Source organism: Rhincodon typus, chromosome 3 (assembly GCF_021869965.1).
Source record: "Rhincodon typus isolate 14 chromosome 3, sRhiTyp1.1, whole genome shotgun sequence".
NCBI classification, from domain to species: Eukaryota; Metazoa; Chordata; class Chondrichthyes; order Orectolobiformes; family Rhincodontidae; genus Rhincodon; species Rhincodon typus.
Genome location: NC_063334.1, coordinates 69075575 through 69099582, shown reverse-complemented (window position 1 = coordinate 69099582; position 24008 = coordinate 69075575). Strand labels below are relative to the sequence as shown.

General features: G+C 43.2%; 1 protein-coding gene across 4 annotated transcripts in view; it reads left to right on the top strand.

Moving 5' to 3' along the window:
- Nucleotides 1-24008, top strand: part of LOC109918326 (tumor necrosis factor alpha-induced protein 8) — a 126449-nt gene that overhangs the window by 4968 nt on the left and 97473 nt on the right. The window contains exon 1 of one of the 4 annotated variants that reach the window (XM_048620647.1): nt 22247-22265. The exons of the other annotated variants lie outside the window; for them this stretch is intronic. The gene's annotated coding sequence lies outside the window, so the exon portion shown is untranslated. Of the gene's footprint in view, nt 1-22246; nt 22266-24008 lie in introns of those variants that run through there. 4 annotated transcript variants of the gene reach the window in all.

The following is a 24008-nucleotide window of genomic DNA, read 5'->3' as shown; positions in this document are numbered from 1 at the left end:
CAGCTATCTGCATCATGTATGCTTTGTTGGAACTTGGCATTGATCAGTCTAACCAGCAATTGTTGAATCAAAAGGCTTTCAAAATTAATGTTGTGGAGTCCGGAAAATCCACGATGTTGCTTCTGGCCGGACAGAGATTCATTTTTCTTGCAATGCCCACCTTGGTGATCACCTCTATATCCACCAATGTTACCCCTCCCCAAAATATACTTGGACTGTCTGTTGATGGAATTTAAATGAGGCCTGACCATAGGGGACAGGAATAGGCCGTTTAGTCCCTCAAATGTGTTTTAAATTTTAGTTAAAACATAGTTGAGTTGTATCTGAACTCTTATTGCCTTTCTTGTGTGTTTTTTTTTAATTCATTCATGGGACATGGACGTTATTGGCTGGCCAGCATTTATTGCCTGTCCCTAGTTGCCCTTGAGAAGGTGGGGGTGAGCTACCTTCATGAACCACTGCAGTCCACCTTCTGTGGGTTGACCTACATTGCCCTTAGGGAGGGAATTCCAGGATTTTGACGCAGCAACAGTGAACGAATGGCAGTATATTTCCAAATCATGATGGTGAGTCATGATGGGAACTTGCAGGTGGTGGTTTTCCCATGCATCTGCTGCCCTTGGCCTTTTTGTTGGAACTCGTCATGGGTTTGGTAGTGGCTATCTAAGGATCTTTGGTGCGTTTCTGCAGTGCATCCTGTAGATAGTATACACTGCTGCTACTCAGCATCAGTGGTAAAGGAAGTAGATGGGGTGCCTGTCAAGTGTGCTGCTTTATCCTGGATGGTGTCAAGCTTCCTGAGTGATGTTGGAGCTACACTGATCTAGTCAAATGGGGAGTATTCCATCACACTCCTGACTTGTGCCTTGTAGATGATGGACAGGCTTTGGTAAGTCAGCAAGTGAGTTACTGTCCATAGTATTCCCAGCAGCTGACCTGCTCTTGTATTTATATGACTAGTCCAGTTGAGTTTCAGGTCAATGGTAAACACCTGGGATGGTAACAGGGGAGGATTCAGTGATGGCAAAGCATTGAATGTCAAGGGGTAGTGCTTTGATTGTCTGTTATTGGAGATGATCATTGCTTGGCATTTATGTGGCATGAATGTTACTTGCCACTTGTCAGCCCAAGCATGGATACTGTCAAGGCCTTTTTGCATTTGGACACGGACTGCTTCAGTATGAGGAGTCAAAAATGGTGCTGAACGTTGTGCAATCATCGGCGAACATCCCCACTTCTGACCTTATGATGGAGAGAACGTCATTGATGAAGCAGCTGAAGATGGTTGGGCCTAGTATCCAGTGTCTCCAAACGTTTCTTAATGTCACGTGGAGTGAATTGAATTGGCTGAAGACCAGCATCTGTGATGCTGGGAACCACTAGAGGAGACCGAGATGGATTATCGACTTGGCACTTCTGGCTGAAGATTGCTGTGAATGCTGCAGCCTTCTCTTTTGCACTGATATAGTTGGGCTGTTCCATCATTGAAGACAGGGATATTGTGGAGCCCCTTCCTCCAGTAAATTGTTTAATTGTCCACCACCATTCACAAATGGATGCTGCAAGACTGCAAAGCTTAGATCTGATCTGGTTATGGAATTTCTTAACTCTGTCTATCACTTGCTGCTTAGGCCACTTGGTGTGCAAGTAGTCCTGTTTGGTAGCTTCACCAGGTTGACACCTCATCATCAGGTATGCCTGGTGCTGAGATAACAAGGTGTAGAGCTGGATGAACACAGCAGGCCAAGCAGCATCATAGGAGCAGGAAGGCTGACGTTTCGGGCCTAGACCCTTCTTCAGAAATGGGGGAGGGGAAGGGGGTTCTGAAATAAATAGGGAGAGAGGGGGAGGCGGATAGAAGATGGATAGAGGAGAAGATAGGTGGAGAGGAAACAGACAGGTCAAAGAGGTGGGGATGGAGCCAGTAAAGGTGAGTGTAGGTGGGGAGGTAGGGAGGAGATAGGTCAGTCCAGGGAGGACGGACAGGTCAAGGGGGCGAGATGAGGTTAGTAGGTAGGAGATGGAGGTGCGGCTTGAGGTGGGAGGAGGGGATAGGTGGGAGGAAGGACAGGTTAGGGAGGCGGGGACGAGCTGGGCTGGTTTTGGGATGCGGTAGGGGGAGGGGAGATTTTGAAGCTTGTGAAATCCACATTGATACCATTGGGCTGCAGGGTTCCCAAGCGGAATATGAGTTGCTGTTCCTGCAACCTTCGGGTAGCATTGTTGTGGCACTGCAGGAGGCCCAGGATGGACATGTTGTCTGAGGATTGGGAGGGGGAGTTGAAATGGTTCATGACTGGGAGGTGCAGTTGTTTATTGTGAACCGAGCGTAGGTGTTCTGCAAAGCGGTCCCCGAGCCTCTGCTTGGTTTCCCCGATGTAGAGGAGGCCACAACGGGTACAGCGGATGCAGTATACCACATTAGCAGATGTGCAGGGGAACATCTGCTTGATGTGGAAGGTCTTCTTGTGGCCTGGGATGGGGGTGAGGGAGGAGGTGTGGGGGCAGGTGTAGCACTTCCTGCGGTTGCAGGAAAAGGTGGTGGGGCTGGAGGGGAGTGTGGAGTGGACAAGGGAGTCACGGAGAGAGATCCTGGCATGCTCTCCTGCACTCTCCATTGAACCAGGGCTGTAAAACAGATCCCATCTGGAATACTGCATTCAGTTTTGAGCACACCAACAAATACTATGTCTTTGGAGAGAGTGCAGCGGAGATTCACTAGAATAGTATCAGAACTGAAAGAGTTAAATCCTGAAGACAGACTAATTGGTCTACATTTTTATTCCCTTGAGCATTGAAGCCTGAGAAGAGGTCTGATTTGAGGTATTTTTAAGATGTCTGAAGTATTTGATTGGGTAACTCAGGCAAGACTATTTCCTCTGATCAAAGAGCCCAGAACTAAGAAGCTGTACGTTAAAATTAAGGCTAGGCAGCTCAAAACTGCCAGGAAACATTTCACACAGGGGGGAGGACAAATTGGGAACTGACCTCTCTGAATACTGCTGAAGCTGTGTCAATTGAAAATTTCTAAACCCAGTTTGATACATTTCTGCACAACACAAGTATGACGAGCCAGCGAACGAGATGGCCTAGAGGTATTATTGCTTGACTATTAATCCAGAAACCCAGAGGATGTTCTGGGGATCTGGGTTTGAATTCTGCCATGAAGGTGGTGGAATTTGAATTCAATTTAAAAAAAAAAAAAAAATCTGGAATTAAGAATCTGCTGATGACCATGAAACCGTTGTTGATTGGTGGAAAAACCCATTTGGTTCACCCATGTCTTTTAGGGAAGGGAATCTGCCATTGTCACCTGGTCTGGCTTCCAGGCTGCCTGAGGGCTTTGCTGATTGAGTTCTGGGCTGATTGTTGTCAGGAACCAGTGACAGCCTGAACATTGTAGCTGCTGCCTGATAGTGCCTCTTCAGGAGTCTGCGGCACCCTTTCTTGTTGTGGCCACTACCCCCATCCCTGTGTCCACTCAGGCCATCGTTCGATGGGGTTACTCTGCTAGTTTACCTCCTCACCCAAGCTGTTGGGATGTCGGTCGTGGCTGGAGTCACTGCTGGAGGGTGGGAGTTGGGGAGAGGTAAGTGGAAGGTGATAGCCTCTGCTGCAAATGGAGTTTAGCACCTCCCTGTGATATTTCACCAGGTGATGGCCACAGCACTCCTTGTGAGCCCTGTTACCTTGGGGAGAAAGAAGAAGGGCAGTGCACCTGAGCTCAAACATGGCCAGGCCTGTAGGCCCAGGGTTGGGAAGGGTTTCTACTGTGCCCTGTTGGCCAGGGGGGTGGATGGCTATCAAGCTCAGGGGGAACTGCTCCTTCATATAAGGAAGGGAAAGTCCTGGAGGCAGTAACAGAGTGGACAATCGCGGCTGTAGTCTGCTGCCTTCCTGGTGAAGACCCTGAGGAGCAGTGAAATGGGAAGAGGCTGCAAGTTGTAAAACTGAGAACTGACTCAATTGTGCGAGGGAGGAGAAAGTCATGCCAAAATGGTGTCAGTTGAGTGAGGCAAGGTACTGGGGTAAGTAAACAACATTAAAATTAATTTCATTACTGTCAGTGAGGTTTCTAGTCCTAACAACTTAGTGCCATTAATATGACCAACACTAAAAGGGGCAACGTTGTACAAGGATTCTTGTACATATGACTTTCTTTCAAATAAAACAAGAAAAGCGGTAGAATTTTATATTTTTAGGATGCCTAAACAACCAGCGCTTTTCAATAAGAAATGCCAAGGTAGTCTTTGAGGAGTTATTTAGTTGATAGCTCTTAATTTTGACATTGTACATAAGAATATAAATACCAAAGTCCCTTGTGGCAATTTTGTCATAAAAATGTGAACAGCATGTGATGTACTACAGCAGCAAAACATGCTAATGTGAAGTAAGATCACAAATTACATGTGTCTATGAATGAGGCTTTTCTCGTATGTGTTTGGATTAGTGTCTCTGTTTTGATTAATCTAGGACTCCCTTTGATTATAAAACTGCTGTGTTAGTATGAATAACATGGATACACAGTAAGGTTATAGTAAGAGTTGAAATGTGAATTGTATTTCTTTAACCTACTTAAATTGTTTGTCATGGTGTGGCCATGTGCCATCATTTCAACCCTTAAACAAACTCGTTCTTTGAAATCAATGTTTACGTGAGGCTCCATTCACTGTGATAGATAACGTATGCAGATTGTCAGTCAGTGTATTGAATTGCACTTCAGTATTTTCTTCAAGATGTGGCAATTTAGATCGCACAACTGGATGTGAAAGCAAATTTGTATGAGAAAATCAAAATGTATACCCCAGAAATTTAGAACTGGAAACTCTGTGATTTTGTCACTGGCTGTACTGATGTAGTTTTCCACAATGTAGTCTGTGTTCATTCTGGATAAAATGGCCCATCGGGCTTTTATGTAGGAGATTACATTAGAATGTTATTGATGCTTCAGGTTTCAAGAGCATTAATTAATTATTTTTGATACAAACAACATAATTGGTATTTTGTAGTGGATGTTTTGATGCTGGTTGCCCACGTGTAAAACTGTACAAATCTGTAGTGTGTAACAAAACGGCAGCTATCTCTTTTTTTTCATTCATTCATGGCATGAGGGCATCACTGGCTAGGCCAGCATTTATTGCCTGTCCCTAATTGCCTAGAGGGCAGTTAAGAGTCAATCACATTGCTGTGGGTCTGGGTTCACTTCTAGGCCAGACTGGGTAAGGATGGCAGTTTCCTTCCCTCAGGGACATTGGTGAGTCAGAAGGGTTATTCTCAACAATTAATTCTTGTCATCATTAGACACTTAATTCCAGATATTTATTGAATTCAAATTCCACCAGCTGCCATGGCAGGATTTGAACACGTGTCCCTTTGACATGACCTGGGATGCTGAATTAATAGTCCAGCGGTTATACCACTAGGCCGTTACCTCCCCCTGTTTAAAGCATTAAACTTGTATGCTGCAAACATTCAGTATGTAGCTCCCTCTGACGTTATGGCTGTTTCAGTACCAAAATGGGTTTATACCATATGAACACACTTTTTGTGCAGATCGTGCTAAATGCTGTTTCAGATAAGTGAGCAGAGTGGCCACTGGGTGTGAGTGACTGAGTATGCTGTTTGGGTAAATTCAATCAGTATTTCACAGTGATTTGACATAAGGGAGGCCATTTGAGACCTCGATGCAGTGGCCAGTTTCTCCTTTTAACCTCACAAAGCACTATTATCAACTACTTTCAGGTTAGTTGCTTATTGATATTATTAGCTGCTGTTGAACTAGTAAAAGTGTTTGGTGGTTTGTACTGTTATATAAAGTTACTGAGATCTACATAGTAATGTGTGACATTGGCATTGATGCTGATTTCGAGGTCTCTTGCTTCTGGTCCTGAGTGTGTGCTAGTTTACATCCCCCTTGACCTGCAGCATGATGGTGAGACAGAGGATAAACTGCTGGAAGATAGAAGAGGAAGACAGAGAAGGGCTGTCAGTAGGAGACAAAATCCACTCAGAATATACGGGGGCATTTCTCCAACCTCACCCTAGGGAACAATATGTGCTCAATCAAGTCTGCTACCTATTGTAGGTAGACTTCCAGCCTATGACAAGTACAGCATTGTCAGTGACAGTGAGGATGACATGGCCTTGATTTTGTTTGCGTTGACTGCCTTCCAGGCTTCTGCAGGTGATACTTCCAACATCATCCAGTGCTCCACTATTATTTCATGAGGGAAATCATTGAAGCTCTGCAGGGAAAGAGAGTTGAATATATTTCATATTCTTTTACAAAAACGGAAGCAGCAGAATGAACACCACAGCTTGTCCAGAATTGCAGGTTTCCCCAGAGAGTGCAAGGCACACTGCCTGTACACGCAGCTCTGTAGGTGCTGCATATAGCTTTAAAGATGAACCACAACAGGAAAGGGTTCCACTTTCTCATCATCTAGCTGCTGTGCATATTCGGTGCATCCAGTAGGTGAGTGCCCAGTATTTTGGCAACAACCAAGGTACCATCAGTATTTGAGGTACCATGTAAAACCAAAGGAAGCCAGCGTTATCTGCTGACCACCAATGATCATCACTCCAGTGTAATGCATGCGTGTATGAGCAGCATATACATTTTATACTATATGTACCTCAAGATCCATGAAATGACACACAATGTACTTGAATTGATCAATGAGCAATGTTTCCACTGCCTGGACCGTTCTCTGGGAGCACATGCACTTTCCATAGCAGACATGCAACCATGTCCATTCCCTGCTGGTTAGTAAAAACCGAAAAAACTGCAGATGCTGTAAAACAGGAACAAAAACAAAGTTGCTGGAAAAGCTCAGCAGGTCTGACAGTGTCTGTGAAGAAAAAAGCAGAGTTAACGTTTCGGGTCTGGTACGGTCTGGAGGAACGGTCAATGGACCCAAAATGTTAACTCTGATTTTTTTCTTCACAGATGCTGCCAGACCTGCTGAGCTTTTCTAGCAACTTTGTTTTTGTCCCTTCTGGTTATTTGCAGTCATGCAGCACTTCATCCTGCAAGAGAAAGAGAGGAGTGTCACTTGAGTATGGTGCAATGCGATTTGGCAATGTCTTTGTCATGGTTGAATAGCTGACAACATGGGTACACTGTGAGATGTGGGTGTGAGGCTTGCAACACTGTGAGGATGAGGTGAAATTATATCATGAGGCATGGGTCAGAATGGCTAGAAATTATTGGTCAGTAGATTGCTGCATTGAACAATGTGTGAGACTAGTGGTTCATTTTGTAGGGATATGACATTTGGCATGCAACATCATCTTTACAGTGTCTCTAGAAAGCTGACTGATGCTCTAAGGATAGAGGATCATTCTATTCCTACATCAAGATCTCTAGGGCTATGTCAAAAAATCTTGTTGCATGCTCTGTTCTACCGTATTCACTGTTCTTTATTTCTCAGATACTCTTGCCCAGTCACTTCCAGTATTTGCTGCAGCCAGAATACACTACCCATTTGAGAAATCTGGGCTGGCTTTAAGTAGGGCATATTGGCTTCAATTCCTGTGGCCTTGTTTGCCAATGGGCATACTGGTTAATCATAGAGCCACTCAGGAGCACCTTTTGTCACACTGGTTACATGTTACAATCACGCAACTGAGCAGGCAGCATGAAGGTTGGATACTGCCTGCATCAGAAGAAGATATAGTGGGTTAATTGTGTATCATGATCCCTGTGGCTGTTTCTGGGAACTTTCCAATTTTACACCCTTGTAGTATGAACTGATTTTTCACAGCATCTGGATTGTTAAGACTAACTAGAAATTTTTTTTTTTTAGAAGAAGCGAGCCAAGAGCACAATCAAGGTGGAAAGGAACAAAGAGGAGAAGTTTAGAGAATTGGGAAACCAGTAATGGGGGAGAAGAGGAGATGGGAGTGGGAAAGGAAGGATGAGTATTCTGCACATGGACTGGTGTTCCAGTGACGTTCTGTCCAAATTCCAGTTATTCTAAGGCAAAATGAATCTTCATTTTATGGACCAACAGTTGTAGACAAAGAGGCAGGCTGCCAAATTGTTGTAGTACAGGAGAAGGTCATTTAGCGTATCGTTACAATTTAGTGCCATTTGACTGTCTTTTCCCCGCACCCTTGCATGTTATTCTTATTCAAATAAACATGTAATGTTTTCTTAGGTTTGTTGTGGTACAGTGGTATTGCCCCTACCTTTAGGCCAGAAGATCCAAGTTTAAGTCCCGCTTGCTGCAGACATGTTTCATATCATGTCTGAACAGGTTGATTTTAAAATTACTACAATGCCATCTTGAATGTCTTCATTGACTTGAGCCTCCACCACACTTCCAGCAAGTGCATTCCAGACCTGAAACAGTTGTGCGAAAATATTTTTTTTACATAAGTTATTTGCTAACACAGCAAATCTGGAAAATGTTGGATGGTGACCGCAAAGATCCAGGCAAGATTTTCCAAGTCCTAGAGATCAGCATAAAGTCAGGACTGATTTCAGGATTCATAGGCTTGAGTTCATGCCATTACTGTCACCAGCCAGGTGAAAATATCAATCCATTCATAAATAGAGATTGACACAGCAAGTATGGGATATGATTTCACCAAATGGAAGAAAGACTGACGATATTAGTCATTGCCTCCACACCTATCAAAACTTTCCACACCCCACTTCTGGACAAACTGCGCTGGCAGAAGGTGGATGCTTTTTTCCCAGATAAAAAGTTGGACGTGAACTTGTGTGCATTATACCATATGTTACAGATATACAAATTAGGAGAAGTAGTTGTCCATTTGGCCCTTCGAATTTGCTCCACCATTCAAAAAGGTCGTGGCTGATTTTGTTTGTGTTTCGAATTGCATTCCCATTTATTCCCTATTGATTCTGACAAAGGGTGACTGGACTCGAAACATTAACTCTGACTCTCTCTCCCTGCAGGTACTCCCCGACCTGCTGAGCTTTTTCAGCATTTCTGTTTTTGTTTAAGAATCCATCTATCTCTGTCTTAAAAGTATTCAATGACCCCATCTGCACCCACCTCTGAGGTAGAGTTCCAAAGTCTCGCATCCCTTCGGGAGAAAGAAATTCTCCTCACCTCTAAATGGATGAGTGTAATTTTGATTTGATGCCTCCTTGTTCAGAACTTACCAACGAGAGGAAACGCCATTTTCCCAGCCACCTCGTTAAGACAGTTTAGGATCTTGTACACTTCAATCAAATCACACTCCCTTTTCTAAACTCTAGTGAAAATACGCCCAGTCTCTCTAACCTTTCCTTCTTGGAACACTCACTCACTCACTCATCCCATCATAGATTTGATCATTATTTAAGAGACTAACACCTGCCCCATGTACAACACCAAACTAATTGGTCTACAGTTATTTCTTTCCTGATTGCCTTCCTCCTTACATTTGCTACTTTCCAGTCTGATAGAACCTAATAAATTTTGGAACATTAGCACCAACCCATCTACACCACATTAGCCAACCCTTCTCAAACCCTAGGATGAAGTCCATGAGGAATCGGGACCATCCGTTTGCTCAGTATTGTTCCGTTGGTGATAGTAATTTCACCAAAATTGCTCTCTTCCTTTCACCTCCTGACTTACAGCTATTACTGGGATGTTGTTTGCATTCCTGTATAGTGAAGACGGAACCAAATATTGTTAATTTCATCCACTTATTTGTTACTAACTACGATTAACTCCCCATTCTCACTCTCCAGAATACAAATATTTGCTTTACTTAGTCTTTTCTTTATTAAATACCTGCAGAAACTTTTGCTATCTGCTTTTACATTCTGAGCTAGCTTCTGTCATACTCATTTTTTCCTCCTGATTATCATTTTAGTCATTCTCTACTAATCATTTGATTTGCTACTCATCTGTACAATTATTTGTTTATTCCTTAAGTTTGATGCTTTCCTTAACTAACCATAGCTAGTAGGTCCTCCCTTTGGATATTTCTTTAGAGTGCTAATAAGATGTTAGTGAGTTTTCTGAAATATCCCCTCAAATGTATGCCATTGTTCTTTACTGACCTATCTCCTAGGTTAATACCCTAATACACCATATTTAGTTCAATATTTGTGCCACATTTGCTCTTATTTGAGTTTAAAACACTAGTTGTACACCTGCTCTTCTCCCTTGCAAACAGGATGTGACTCAGTAGTGCTTCAAATGAAGGAGATGTAAATTCTATCAATAAAATGCAACTTGATTTGGTCTGTAATTTTGTCTGGTTTGATTTCTAATGAAGTGTCTTGAAATGTTTCTCAATAGTAATGACACGATATAATTACATGTGGAAGTCAAGGCAGAGAGATAGAAAGTTTTTTGAGGTGGGAATTCCAGAACTTTGTGCCTTGGTAGCTAAGGCATGGCCATCATTGCTGGAACAGTTAAAATCAAATATATTCAAAATCCGTAGATGATCATTTTGGTAAATGGTGTTTTGGTAAACTCGGTTCAGTCTTAAATAGTCTCAAATAGGTGCCAGTGTAAATTGGCAATTTAAAAAGCTGTATTAATTGAATGTCCCAAAAAAGCAGGGATATTACACTCAACTGAAATTGCAAATACTGAAATTTAATGCAAGAACGAGACAAGGGAAACATCTAATCAAGACATTGTTTTCAATGGTTGTCAATTTTGAATAATCTTTCAGGTGTTACAGGAGCCAACTCCAGTACAGATTGAACACTGTGCGTGATGGAAAAAGCATTTTTTACAAATTTGGTTTTGGCATTACAGTTTGATCGACATGTTTACAAGCATTGTCAATATGGATTCTACTATTAATGTCATCATAATATTTTAGCTTAAACAACACTTAGCCTACTGTTAATTTACAGGCATGCTTGTACAGAAAATTGTAATGACTAGCATTTACTTCATTTTGACTTCCTTTGAATAAATTGCACTTCTATTTTTAAGATTAGGCATTTAAAATAGCTGCCCAAACAATTAATACATCTGACATGGGAATTGGCTCTTTGCACCTACATAGGATCAGGAATAGACCATTCAGCTCCTTGTGTCTTTTCTACTAATTAATTGGATCATGCTTGATCTACACCACAACACTATTTACCCACTTTGGATGCACTTCCCCCGATACCCTCTGGTACTAAATAAAAAGCTATCAGCTCTCAGTCTTGAAGATTTTAACTGGCCCAACATTTTGGGGATAACAAGGTGTAGAGCTGGATGAACACAGCAGGCCAAGCAGCATCATAGGAGCAGGAAAGCTGACGTTTCGGGCCTAGACCCTTCTTCAGAATTGGGGGAGGGGAAGGGGGTTCTGAAATAAATAGGGAGAGAGGGGGAGGCGGATAGAAGATGGATAGAGGAGAGGATAGGTGGAGAGGAAACAGACAGGTCAAAGAGGCAGGGATGGAGCCAGTAAAGGTGAGTGTAGGTGGGGAGGTAGGGAGGAGATAGGTCAGTCCAGGGAGGACAGACAGGTCAAGGGGGCGGGATGAGGTTAGTAGGTCGGAAATGGGGGTGCGGCTTGAGGTGGGAGGAGGGGATAGGTGGGAGGAAGAACAGGTTAGGGAGGCGGGGACGAGCTGGGCTGGTTTTGGGATGCGGTAGGGGGAGGGGAGATTTTGAAGCTTGTGAAATCCTCCGACACTTCCGCCATCTGCAATCCGACCCCACCACCAAAGACATTTTTCCCTCCCCACCCTTATCTGCTTTCCGGAGGGACCACTGTCTCCGTGACTCCCTTGTCCGCTCCACACTCCCCAACAGCCCCACCACACCCGGCACTTTTCCCTGCAACCGCAGGAAGTGCTACATCCACCCCCACACCTCCTCCCTCACCCCCATCCCAGGCCCCAAGAAGACTTTCCACATCAAGCAGATGTTCACCTGCACATCTGCTAATGTGGTACACTGCATCCGCTGTACCCGTTGTGGCCTCCTCTACATCGGGGAAACCAAGCGGAGGCTTGGTGACCACTCTGCAAAACACCTACGCTCGGTTCGCACTAAACAACTGCACCTCCCAGTTGCGAACCATTTCAACTCCCCCTCCCATTCCTCAGACATGTCCATCCTGGGCCTCCTGCAGTGCCACAACAATGCCACCCGAAGGTTGCAGGAACAGCAACTCATATTCCGCTTGGGAACCCTGCAGCCCAATGGTATCAATGTGGATTTCACAAGCTTCAAAATCTCCTCTTCCCCCTACCGCATCCCAAAACCAGCCCAGCTCGTCCCTGCCTCCCTAACCTGTTCTTCCTCCCACCTATCCCCTCCTCCCACCTCCAGCCACACCCCCATTTCCTACCTACTAACCTCATCCTGCCCCCTTGACCTGTCCGTCCTCCCTGGACTGACCTATCTCCTCCCTACCTCCCCACCTTTACTGGCTCCATCCCCGCCTCTTTGACGTGTCTGTTTCCTCTCCACCTATCTTCTCCGCTATCCATCTTCTATCCGTCTCCCCCTCTCTCCCTATTTATTTCAGAATCCCCTTCCCCTTCCCCAATTCTGAAGAAGGGTTTAGGCCTGAAACGTCAGCCTTCCTGCTCCTCTGATGCTACTTGGCCTGCTGTGTTCATCCAGCTCTATACCTTGTTATCTCAGATTCTCCAGCATCTGCAGTTCCTACTATCTCTGATACAACATTTCGGGGAAGCAGGTTCCAGGTTTTCAGTTTTTTGGTGTCAAATTATGACCCTTTTTTTTTTACCCTGAACTGGCCTACTTGTTATTCTAAGATTTTGGTCCACTATTTTAGATTTCCCTACCAGAAGAAATCATTCATCTGGTCCATAAGGTAATGCCCCTCAGTTGGCTACTGCAATATACTAATGTTTTTCTTATGACCACACAAATTCAACAGGGGATAACATTAAAACCAAAATAGTGAGATTCATTTCTTTAGAAAATAAAACTCCTCAAAATTCACTTTAAGATTTTGCCCAGTTGATCCTGCAGTAAATTAGTTGTATATAACAAACAATTTTTTTTTTCATTCACACTTCATTTCTAATTTTCAAAAGGAACATTGTGCATGAGTATGATGAGCGAAGTAACCGTTTTTGAAACGTGGTCTGTGTTTCTCGGTAAGAATGCAGTTGTTGTGGAGGTTTTTTTACATTTCCTGTACTCCTACTTCCTTTTTTTTCAGTTGGTGTCTTAACACAACCTTTTAAAAGATGGTTTAACGGAAATTTATTTTTCCTCCTGCTACTGTGGTGTATTTCTTTGGTAGTTTAGCTTATGATGAACCATTTTAAGAAAGAAATGAAATTTTTTGCGCTGAATTGTCTCCTATTGAAAATGAAATCAGTAGTATTGGATCAAACTCTTAAATACAGCAATGTTTTTTGGTTTATTTCAAGCAGCTAATATTTGTCCATGCAGTTAGCTTTAACTTTTACTAAATAATAACTCCTTTGGGCACGCTACAGAAAGATGTTGTATGTGGCCCCTTATTTTGAAGCTGGCATCAATATGTGTGGCAAAGCCGCTACAGCAGCTGCAAGTGTGAAACCAACAGGGACTGACGTTGTTACAAATGATTATATGTGCAATATGCATTCATAAAGGAAGTGGGTTACTGAGAAAAGTTTTCTGGAACTTTCAGTTCAAATTCACCTCATCAGAATAGTTTTGTGAATATTTCTCAGCAGTCTAAATATAATCTTTATCTATCTATTCACCCCTTTCTCTCCCTTTTCTACTCTATTGATACTTTACATGGACATTTTCTTTAACTGATTTTTAATACTGACTAATTATTTACCCTCAACTTTGAGGTTGTAAACAGGCTTCAATTTTCTGAGTTAAATCTCATTTTGTGGCCAGTCGTGCTAATAGCAGAATCTCTTGAAGGAAACAGAATGAAATTCTGCAGCATTGTGTAATGCAATTTTTTTTTACACTATATGGATTAGTTATGTACTCAAAATGTGAAATACTGGCCGGTTTTTAAAAGGCTATATTTATCCTGCATACATATGCAATTTTGGAAGATAATGTCTTGCTTGCAATGTTGAATTATTCTGCCATTAGTACTTTGAATTTAGCAGTTTGCAAACTGCTCACAAGCATGTGCAGAGTAACACTTGCTAGCTTTTCAGTTTAAGCTAAAGCAGACACTCTTATGATTGTAAAAGAGCTTAATATGAGCATTTATAAAATTCTAGGGTTGCTCTATTCCTGCTGTGAACCCAAACTAAAGATGGTCTTGCAATTCTTGCTTTAGTGCAGCTGGAATTCAGAACAGGCAGACTTTTGCATTACATTACTGTTTTGGCAAAATCCATATACATTTCAAAACATCTCCAGACTGATTGTACAACTTCATCATTGTTATGTTTGATACAGTTTAAAATAGTGAAATGAAGATATTCCGCTTCAATCCCATTATAATCCAAGTGTCAATATGAAACTTAGACACATTTAAATTCCACAAATTAATTGCTTTTGAAGGATTAAGTTATAAAATAATATTTTAAGTTGAGTTGACTGAATCACAGACATACTAGAAGAGAGAACTTGCATTTCAATTCTAACCAGCAAAAGGTGGAAAGTATAGTAATGCATGCTTAGAAACAGTTTCATGCTTATTACACACCCTTGGGGAGGCATTGAGAAACCTGACCTTTGATAGAAAAAGGAAGACATTGTCGAAACAAGAGTGTTGCACAATTCAAGATAAATTTCACAAACACCTTGGATAGGACTTTCACCAAGGGCTTCAGGACCTGATGCCGGAGTCGTGTGGCTTGGGAGCATGTGAATCATTCATCTCCATGTGCCCCAGAGTTGACCAATTAATAGCATGAAGGCAATTTGGCTGTCCAATTAAACACAGTGGGCCAGCTATTGGAGTTTTCCAATATGAAAGCAGCAACAGGATGCCTTTTCTGGTAAATGTAGGAGCGGGTTCTCCAGGGTGAAACCATTCTGTTTCCAGGTTTTTGAAATCTATAATTAGAAAATGGCCTTTGCAACTGGGCCTCCATTCTGGTGTGCTGGTGGTTGGAGAGTTTTGGAGGTGGGGTGGGTGATCATTACTGTGCAGCTGTACAGTTACAACTTAATCCAAGCTGGGAGGCCCTTCCTCCCTGGACCTGGAACATTTGAGTGTGGGGGTTGGGGGGAAGGGCGAAAATGCAGAAAGAGAATGTGTATTAGTGAACAGTGTAGTGAAGAGGAGTGACACTGTTCTCAGTGTGTTATGTCTCATGACCTTTGTGTCAGTACAACTTTAAGATACACAGTTGTGACATCATCACTGCCTCATAGGATATGATATGTTATAAAGACCTCATGCTCCATCTTACCTCTGATCATTCGGAGTATCCTGTGATGTAACATTATGCTTAATGCTAGTCCAGCCAAAGTTGTGCATGAGGACTGTCAAGTTTGCATATAATATTTTGTTGCAATAAGAAGCGTGGTTTAGATTCTCCAATGCCACAGTATTGACATCCAGTTTCTTGTGTTATGGGAGACACCATGAGTATTGCTGAATCAGTTTAAAAAAAACACCCTGTTGGAGGCAAATTCACACTATGGTAGCAATGATGGCTATCACTCAAACTCTCCAATGTCGTGGTGGTAGATATTTGGAAAACTAATTGAAGATCAATGACACAGCAGAGAATTTTCACAAAATGAAGACTTGCTCATCCTTAAATAGCATCAATTTCTATGAGTACTGTCAAACGTATAGATCTGTATATACAGTAGTAATCAAGAAAATGAGCTAATTTCTTTGTGATTAGAATGTAAGTTCTTTTAACATAAAATAAAATTTTAATATCTTAATTAAAAGAGACAAAAGAAGGGTGCAGTACACTTTTGTGCAGCATAATGCTAGTTTGGTGCAATAGAAACGCTGGAGGCTGGAATATTCTGTTCCTGACGGTCAATTGTGTAAGTAACAGTTTCTTGGAACAAAGTCCATTGACTAAAGCTGCAAAGTCCTTGCTGTGGAATAAAAACACTTTTTACATTTACACTGACACAAAATCAGGGCCACATGGCTTAAGGGGGTACAGTCCACCAGTTTTAAGATAGAATCATGGATAGCAGAAGCTTCATTATGAACTCCGCATTCAGTGACACCCTTACTGAACTACCATACGATTCAAACAACATATGCTGTTCGATTTTATGGATCAAGTGATAGATGATACCAAGGAAAAGAACTCTTAAAAATGTTGTTTGTCATTGGCAAGGAGGGTCTTTACAGAATTGACACTTCTGGTCTTCTGAAAAATGATTAGAAAGTTCTGGGAGCTTCTTGAAGAGCATCTAACTTCAGCATTAAGACTTCTATCATCCAGACAGCAACCTCAAGAATCTGGTGTAAATAAAAACAAAGTACCAGAGAAACTCAGCAGGTCTGGCAGCAGCTTTGGAGAGAGGAACAGAGCTAACAGTTCAAATCTGATTGTCTTTTTATTCACGTGTGGGCATTGGTGTCGCTGGTTGGTAGCATTTAATGCCCATCCCTAGCCCTTAGGGAAGGATTTCCAGGATTTTGACCCAGTGATGGTGAAGGAATGGCAACGTATTTCCAAGTCAGGGTGGTGAGTGACTTGAAGTGGAACTTGCAGGTAGCAGTTTTCCTATGTATCTGCTGCCCTTGCCTTTCTAGATGGAAGTGGTCGTGGGTTTGGAAGGTGCTGCCTAAGGATCTTTGGTGAATTTTTGCATTGCATCTTGTAGATAGTACACACTGCTGCTACTGACTGTAGTTGCGGAGGGAAGTGGATGTTTCTGGATGTAGTGCCAATCAAATGGATGATCTGCTTTGACCTTGATGGTGTCAAGCTTCTTGAGTGTTGTTGGAGCTGCACCCTGACGGGAGAAGAACACGCCCCCATCTGCATCAACGGAACTGAGATTGAGAGGGTGAAGAGAATCAAGTTCCTCAGTGACGATAACTGACAACCTGTCCTGGACTTCTCACGTAGATGTGACAGTCAAAAAGGTACAGCAACGCCTCTTCTTCCTCAGGCAGCTCAGGAAATTTAGGATGTCCATAAGGTTCCTCACCAACTTCTACAAATGCACCATTGAAAGCATAATGTCTGGGTGCATAACGGCTCTGCCCAGGACCGTAAGAAACTACAGAGGGTTGTGTGCACAGCCCAGACCATCACAGAAGCCAAACCTCCATCCATGGACTGTATGTACACAGCTTGCTGCTGTGGAAAGATGGCCAACATCATCAAAGACCTATCACACCCTAGTAATGATTACCTATAACCTCTTCAGTCAGGCAGATACAGATACACACGCACAAGCAGGTTCAGGAACAGCTTCTTTCCGGCTGTGATCAGACTGTTGAACGGACTTTAGCTTCAAATAATGTGACCTGCAAAATAACCTGCATGCTTCTCAGTCTTTTTGATCTGTATGTCCTTTCTTACTGTAATCTGCCTGTACTGCTTGTAAACAAAGCTTTTCACTGTATTTCGGTACACATGACGATAAAATCAAAATCAATCAAAAATGAAAAGAAAGCGGGAGTATTCCATCACACTCCTGACTTCTGACTTGTAGATGATGAACAGGCTTTGGGGATTTAGGAGGTGAGTTACTCACTTCAGTATTCCTAACTTCTGACTTGCTCTTGTAGCCACTGTATTTGTATGGAGAGTCCAGTTAAGTTTCTGATCAATGGTAACCCTGAGGATGTTCATAGTGGGGGATTCACATAGTGATGGTAACACCATTGAGCATCAAGAGTCGGTGGTTAGTTTGTCTCTTATTGGCGATGGTCGTAGCGTAGCATTTGTGCGACATGAACGTTACTTGGCAGTTGTCAGCTCAAGCCTGGATATTGTCCAGATCTTGTTGCATATGACTTCTTGAGAGCATTGAAGGAGGATGGGTGGCTCTATTAATTAATGATGGGACGAGTGTGGCTTGAATAGCGCTTTGGGGTTTTAGTGAATTGAGGGATTTTTAGGGGGAAATTTTCCCAAATGTCAGCTAATTGTTAATTTTTTGGTGACTTTCATGAAGGGTTTCTTTCATTGAGGTCTAGTGAGCTATCTAACACAATTTTCTTCCGTTCACTACATCATGTATGCACCACACCTCAATGGCACTACTCTTGTGCTATTTTGCTCCGGTCATATTTGCCATTGCTGGGATTTCCACCACCAGTGGCAAATTTAAATGCTAGAGGTGGATCAGGACAATTGCTGCAAGTCGGGAACTGCAATCCACCGTTGCAGCGCAGGATGAATTACCCTGAAGATGGCCAACAGAAGAAAGCGGGCACCCCAATTTGCGGTCAGGGAGCTGGAAGTCTTCGTAGAGGGGGTGATATGTAGGACCATCATCTTATCTTAGCACCACCAGAGGAGACGATGGCACCAGACGCTGCCAGCCTGGTCTGAAGTTGTCACCAGGGCGAGTGTAAGGTGCAGAATCTGGAGGTACGCCCAGCAACGCAGGAAGAATGATGATAGTTTCGGCAAGGGTAATTACCACCATCTCTCTGCTACTTCACACTCCCTCTAACTCTGCTTCTCATCCACATGCTGCCAAGGCAAGTTGTCTACTCATCCACCCAATTCCCTGAGACTGCTCGCTGTGTATCCCCTCTGCACTTCCCACTCACTCAGGGCACCTTGGCACCTTTTTTCCTCACCAGCACTAACCGCTGTGCCATCATGTTCATTAATACCTCCCTTTGTCGCTTTCCAGGAGAAAACAGCTCTCAGTACAACAGAGAGAGCCAGTTCCCACACTGAGGGGGCCCAACTCTCTTCTCCTCCCCTCCCAGGAAAGGGAGAATTCTTGCCCTAGTGAGAAAGGACCATGACCATTGATACTGTGATGCCAAGACCTCTATGTCCTGAACCAACTAATATTTATTTCTGTTGCTGCACTGCTCTCCATTATCAACACTGTGAATATGCTTTCAACATGCACAAACATCTATCCCTCTTTTGCAACTCATTCTTTCACTAGTTTGCTACAGGATCCAGTGGCATACACATGTTTACTGCTGGAGACACCAGTTCCTAGTGGTGTCATCTACTTCTCCATCTCTAAGGAAGAAGCCACAGATCCCATGGAAGAGGCACTGAGAAGACAGTCTCTTTCCACCAGCTCATATTGACCTCACGGTAGATACACTAGCCATATTGGAGCCCTAAGCATGTTCTAGTTAGCATTTTACTGCCACAACTCTGCAGCTGGCCATGGAAGAAATTCCACAGGTCACTGGCATTCCGAGGACTATCTGAGATCAGGCTCCTGCTCTGTTCCAGGTAGGAGAGGACCCCAACATGTCAGTCCGTAAGAACTTCATCAAAATGCAGAAGCAGAAATAGGAGCAGCAGACAGGCTTGTCGGAGGCACTCGGAAAACTGACACAAAAGTTGGAGAACTTCACCAATGCTTTCAGCACCATACCGCCTGTGGCATTTGAGTGTCCTGCTGTCTTTGTGGACAGGTTAGCAGCTGCCAAGGGGAGCCAGGTCCACACACTTGCTGTCAGCTGTATATACACGCAGACCCGCACTTCCTTGCTCTAGCCATTGGTGGTCAGCACCAATATTAAGGTGACGGGGGACCTTGCCTTACTCCAGGTGCCCCTTTCCCACAATGAGACAGGGTGGTGCCAGTAGGTACCCAGAAGTAGATGGAACCACAGACAGACTCCCAGAAGTCTCTTCAGAGGACACTCCCGAGATGCCTGGCCCCTCTACCTTAACACTGTCTGCAATCCCGACTCTGTGAGACTTCAAGCCAAGGAGGGTGCATCTTCATCTGGGCAATACACTGTCAGTACTGCCTGGGCCCTTCAGCTACAAACGCCCCCAAAATCTCCTGCTCAAAACTCCAAGGCCAATAGACTCCACTGTTGGGCAGGCTTCCTCCACCCCAACTGCTCACCCCTGGGACTGCACCTAGATGTGGTGGCAAGAAAAGCATCAATACAATCTTCTGAGGTATAAAAGTGATATTTAATTGTAAATAATTTGTCACATTTGTAAATGTATGTTCACTTTTCATCATCAGTTGTGTGAGCGAATATCATTTTAGCTACAACTGTGAGAATGAAGGTATGGAAACAAACCATCCTTAGTGCTACATAATGTTATAATCCTGTCTGCGCAATAGTTAGCCTTTCCATAGTGCCCAAGCTGGCATGAAACTTTTATCATGATTGAATGGTGGAGAGTTAGATATTTTGAAGTCTTCCGTCGATTTTTAACCTTAACTTTTGTTAAACAACAAGTAAAGTATTTAAGAAAATCAATTGGTAAATTGCACTTGCCATTGTGATTATTCAGGGCAGCTGTCTTCAGCAGCATCAAAGCACTTAGTCAGTGAAGGATGACTTCACACAATTGATTGCATTGAACGAGGTTCACAAAGCCGTCCTGTCTGGGTTGCTTTGGCCAATGCTGCAATGGTGTAAGATGACGGTTTTGTGCCTTTTGATGAATGTTCTCATTGTCCAGTTCAGTACAAGGCTGCAGCTCTCACGGATCTTCTTTGACCATCACATGGTGTTGGTGTGTCCTCCAGTTGTGTGGAGCATTGAATCCAAGTGGCATCCTATGTCTGACTGAACAGCAATGAAGGTCCAGATATGGAAACGTGCGTGGGAACCTGATGTGCAGGAAACATCTTCTTATTGTTCTCATTGGCCCCAGTGGAAGAAGATCCATTGCAGATACGTTGGCGTGTCTGCATGTGTGTCCTCCGGGTGCTCCAGTTTCCTCCCATAGTCCAGAGATGTGCAGGCAAGGTGGATTGGCCATGCTAAATTGTCTGTAGTGTTCAGGGATGTGTAGATTAGGTGGATTATAGGGGGATGAGTCTGGGTGGGATGCTCCAATGGTCGGTGTGGACTTGTTGGGCCGAATGGCCTGTTTCCACACTGTAGGGATTCTATGAAATATATAGCACATCATGACATGGTGTTCTGGCTGCTAATTCTTAAGAGAGTATGACTCCACTGGCCCCCCCTCCTCTGAATGGTATTCCATGGAGCAAGAATGACTGGCACTCTCCTGTATCTTTGTTGCCTCTTGAGGATACCTATGGATGGACGTTCCATAGTAGGAGGCAGCTCCCCATCCACTGGAGGTTATTTCAGGTCCAGGGCTTCCAAAGGCCGATGTTCCTTATCCATTCACGTACCAGCATTTGTGTAGAGAGCACAAGACGACCAAAGTTTCTGTGCCTGGTTAGATTGAAAGCTGTTCCACTGAGCTGGTATGAGTAATATCAAAAACAGAGCAGCTCCTTAGTGCAGACATGGAGGCCTTCAATAAGGAGATCAATGGAGCACGTCCAAGTGAGCCATGCACATTGTTGGCCTGAATTAAGTGTCTGCTGATCAAGTTTTTTGACATACACATGATAGGGGACTATTGCTGTCAAATGTACGATGAGAACCTGTAAGTTCTGAATGAGGCAGCAAAGTGCAGCACAGCAAGGGTAAGGCAGAGATGCTGTAAGCATCCAAGTTGCCACAAAGAGAATAAGAAAGCGAGCGAAGAGCCCGAGGTGCATCTGGCTTGAATCCATGACATGGAAGCCTTTCCCTGCGGGCGAAGTGACTTAGTAGCAGCATTATAGTGTGAGGTGTTGGTGCATTCCAAAGTGGATAACTGCGCTTAAATGAGCCATGATGACGTAGTGAGGCTAGAGAATGTCTGTCTGTAGCCAGTCTCAAGGAATGGGCTGTGCAGATGATCTCTACCAGTGAAGCGTACCCTGAGATGCTGGGGACTGGTGGCCAGGACTGAGTGAGTGAGTGAGCCAGAGCTACAAGGTATGCAACCTGACTTTCATGATGGCAATTATTGTTACCTAGTTTCTCTCTGCCATGTGTGAGAATATTAAACTGCATGTTAACGAGGTGAGATTAGGTACTAATGAGATATAAAAGCATGTCAGTTGGCCTCTCATCACTCACTATTGAGATTGTTGTCTCACTGTTCAAACCTCTTTGTGGAAAATCAAACTAATTTTTCTCAATGTTGAGAATCTCACTTTTTTCAGATCTCTCAATATATTCCCAATGGACTTACTATTGCCCACGTTGTTCAGAAGCTCAAAAAATTCTGCCCTTAATCTCTTCCTAAAAATCTCTAAATTTGTTTGTATTTAATAATTAAGATTTAATTGAAAATTCATGAGCTGAGGACTGAGCAAGGCTATCCAATGTATTCACAGTGGAAGAGCTGCCATTAATTAACTAAGGAAGCTAGTTTAAAACTTTCTTTTTCTGCAACTGGGGGACAGCTAACTTTATCAGAACATGTAAGTATGGCATCTCAGTGAGACTTAGCACTGAGCTTGACAGGAGCGGTGTGCTGGGAGTTTAGTTAATTGTGAGAGTTGGGCAGGTTGGGAAAGGAGGTGTTCCATTTACACTTTTTTCCACTCTGTGTTAATCGGTGCTTACTCATACCCTTAAGTATAGTAGAGGAGAAAGAACTAATGGTTGAGTTACGATTAGGAATTTTACCTTGCACTCCCTAATCCTCTGTTTACAGTAAATAGTAAAGTGTGGTGAATTTGGTGTTACAGAAGGCTTTCGATAGGGTTCCATAAAAAACGCTAGTGGGGCAAAATTAAAGTGAATGGAATAGGAGTAATATATTGGAACAAATTGAGAAGCGATGACACTCAGGAAACCAGAGAATGAGAATAAATGGGGTTTTTCTGGGTGACAGGCAGTGACTAGAGTGGGGTACAAAAAGGGTCAGTGTTTGAGCCCCAGCTATTTACAATACATATAAATAATTTGAATGAGGAAACCGAAACGAACATTACCAGGCTTGTTGATGGCACAAAATTGAGCAGGATCGTGAGTTGAGGAGAATGCAAGGATACTTCAAAGTGTTTCAGACAAGTTGAGTGAGTGGGCAAACACATGGCAGATGTGTAATAACATCTCTGAAGAGGTTGATTAGAAAAATAGTTTTTTTTAAAAAAGTGATTGTGCAGTGCAATTGTTTGTGCCCTTGAAGTGTGCCTTGATACTGAAAAGACTGGGAGCTGATTGTGAAGAGATTAGTAGGTTACAGGTGCAAATTACCATGTCGAGTTATATTATTGGAGTTAACCAGGGACCTGGGTCAAGGAAGGCAAGGACTGGGTGGTAAATATCTACTAACCCCTTGCGTTCCTCATGGCACCTCACTTATGGACACTTTGGAAGTGCACACCTGCATTGCAGGCACAATGGCAACTGGCATTGAAGGACTGCTGTAAGGACACTCTGAGCGCAGGAGCATGGCCCCAGCTCATGGATTAAACTAAACAGCATCTCAGGGCTGATTGTTTGCTCTCTTAGCGCTCGCTCACCTAGTGCCTACATTCCTGCGCTCAGCACACTTCCCTCACTTGTCTTGCCTCGCCTGTTAGCGAATTGGGGCCAAAGGTTATGAGTACTGCCAAAAAAGTCATAAGGTTCAGGTGAGTGTCCATGCTAGCTTTATGTAAGAGTGAAACATCTCATTCCCTCATGTTTTCTCTGTAAACCTGCATTCTATTTTTGTTTTGTTCTGTTGCTTAAAGATTTTTCTTTTGAAAGCCCTAATTAACTCTGCTTCCATCACACTCGCAAGCAGAGCATTTGAAACAGTCAACATTTCTTTAGGCTGTTCTGGCTCTTTTGCTAATCACCTTAACTCTGTGTCCTTTGGTTCTCGATCCTTCCACTGATGGGAACAGTTTCTCCTGATCTTACGGTGTCCGGTTCCCTTGTGACTTTGAACTCCCAAACCACCTCATAAACTTCTCTAAAGAGTACAGTTCCAGCTTCACAAAACTCCTGTGGACCTAAAGTCTCTGACCCTTGGAACTATTTTTGTAATTTTTTTTCTGAACCTCTTCAATACTTTCACATTCTTCCTAAAACATGCTGCCCAGAATTATACAAAATACTCCAAAGTAGTATTGTGGTTGTAATCGAGGTGAAACTAGTATTTTCTAGAGGTTGGCTATAATTTATTTGCTTTTATTGTCTATGCCTGTAATTTGTAAAGCCTGGGATCC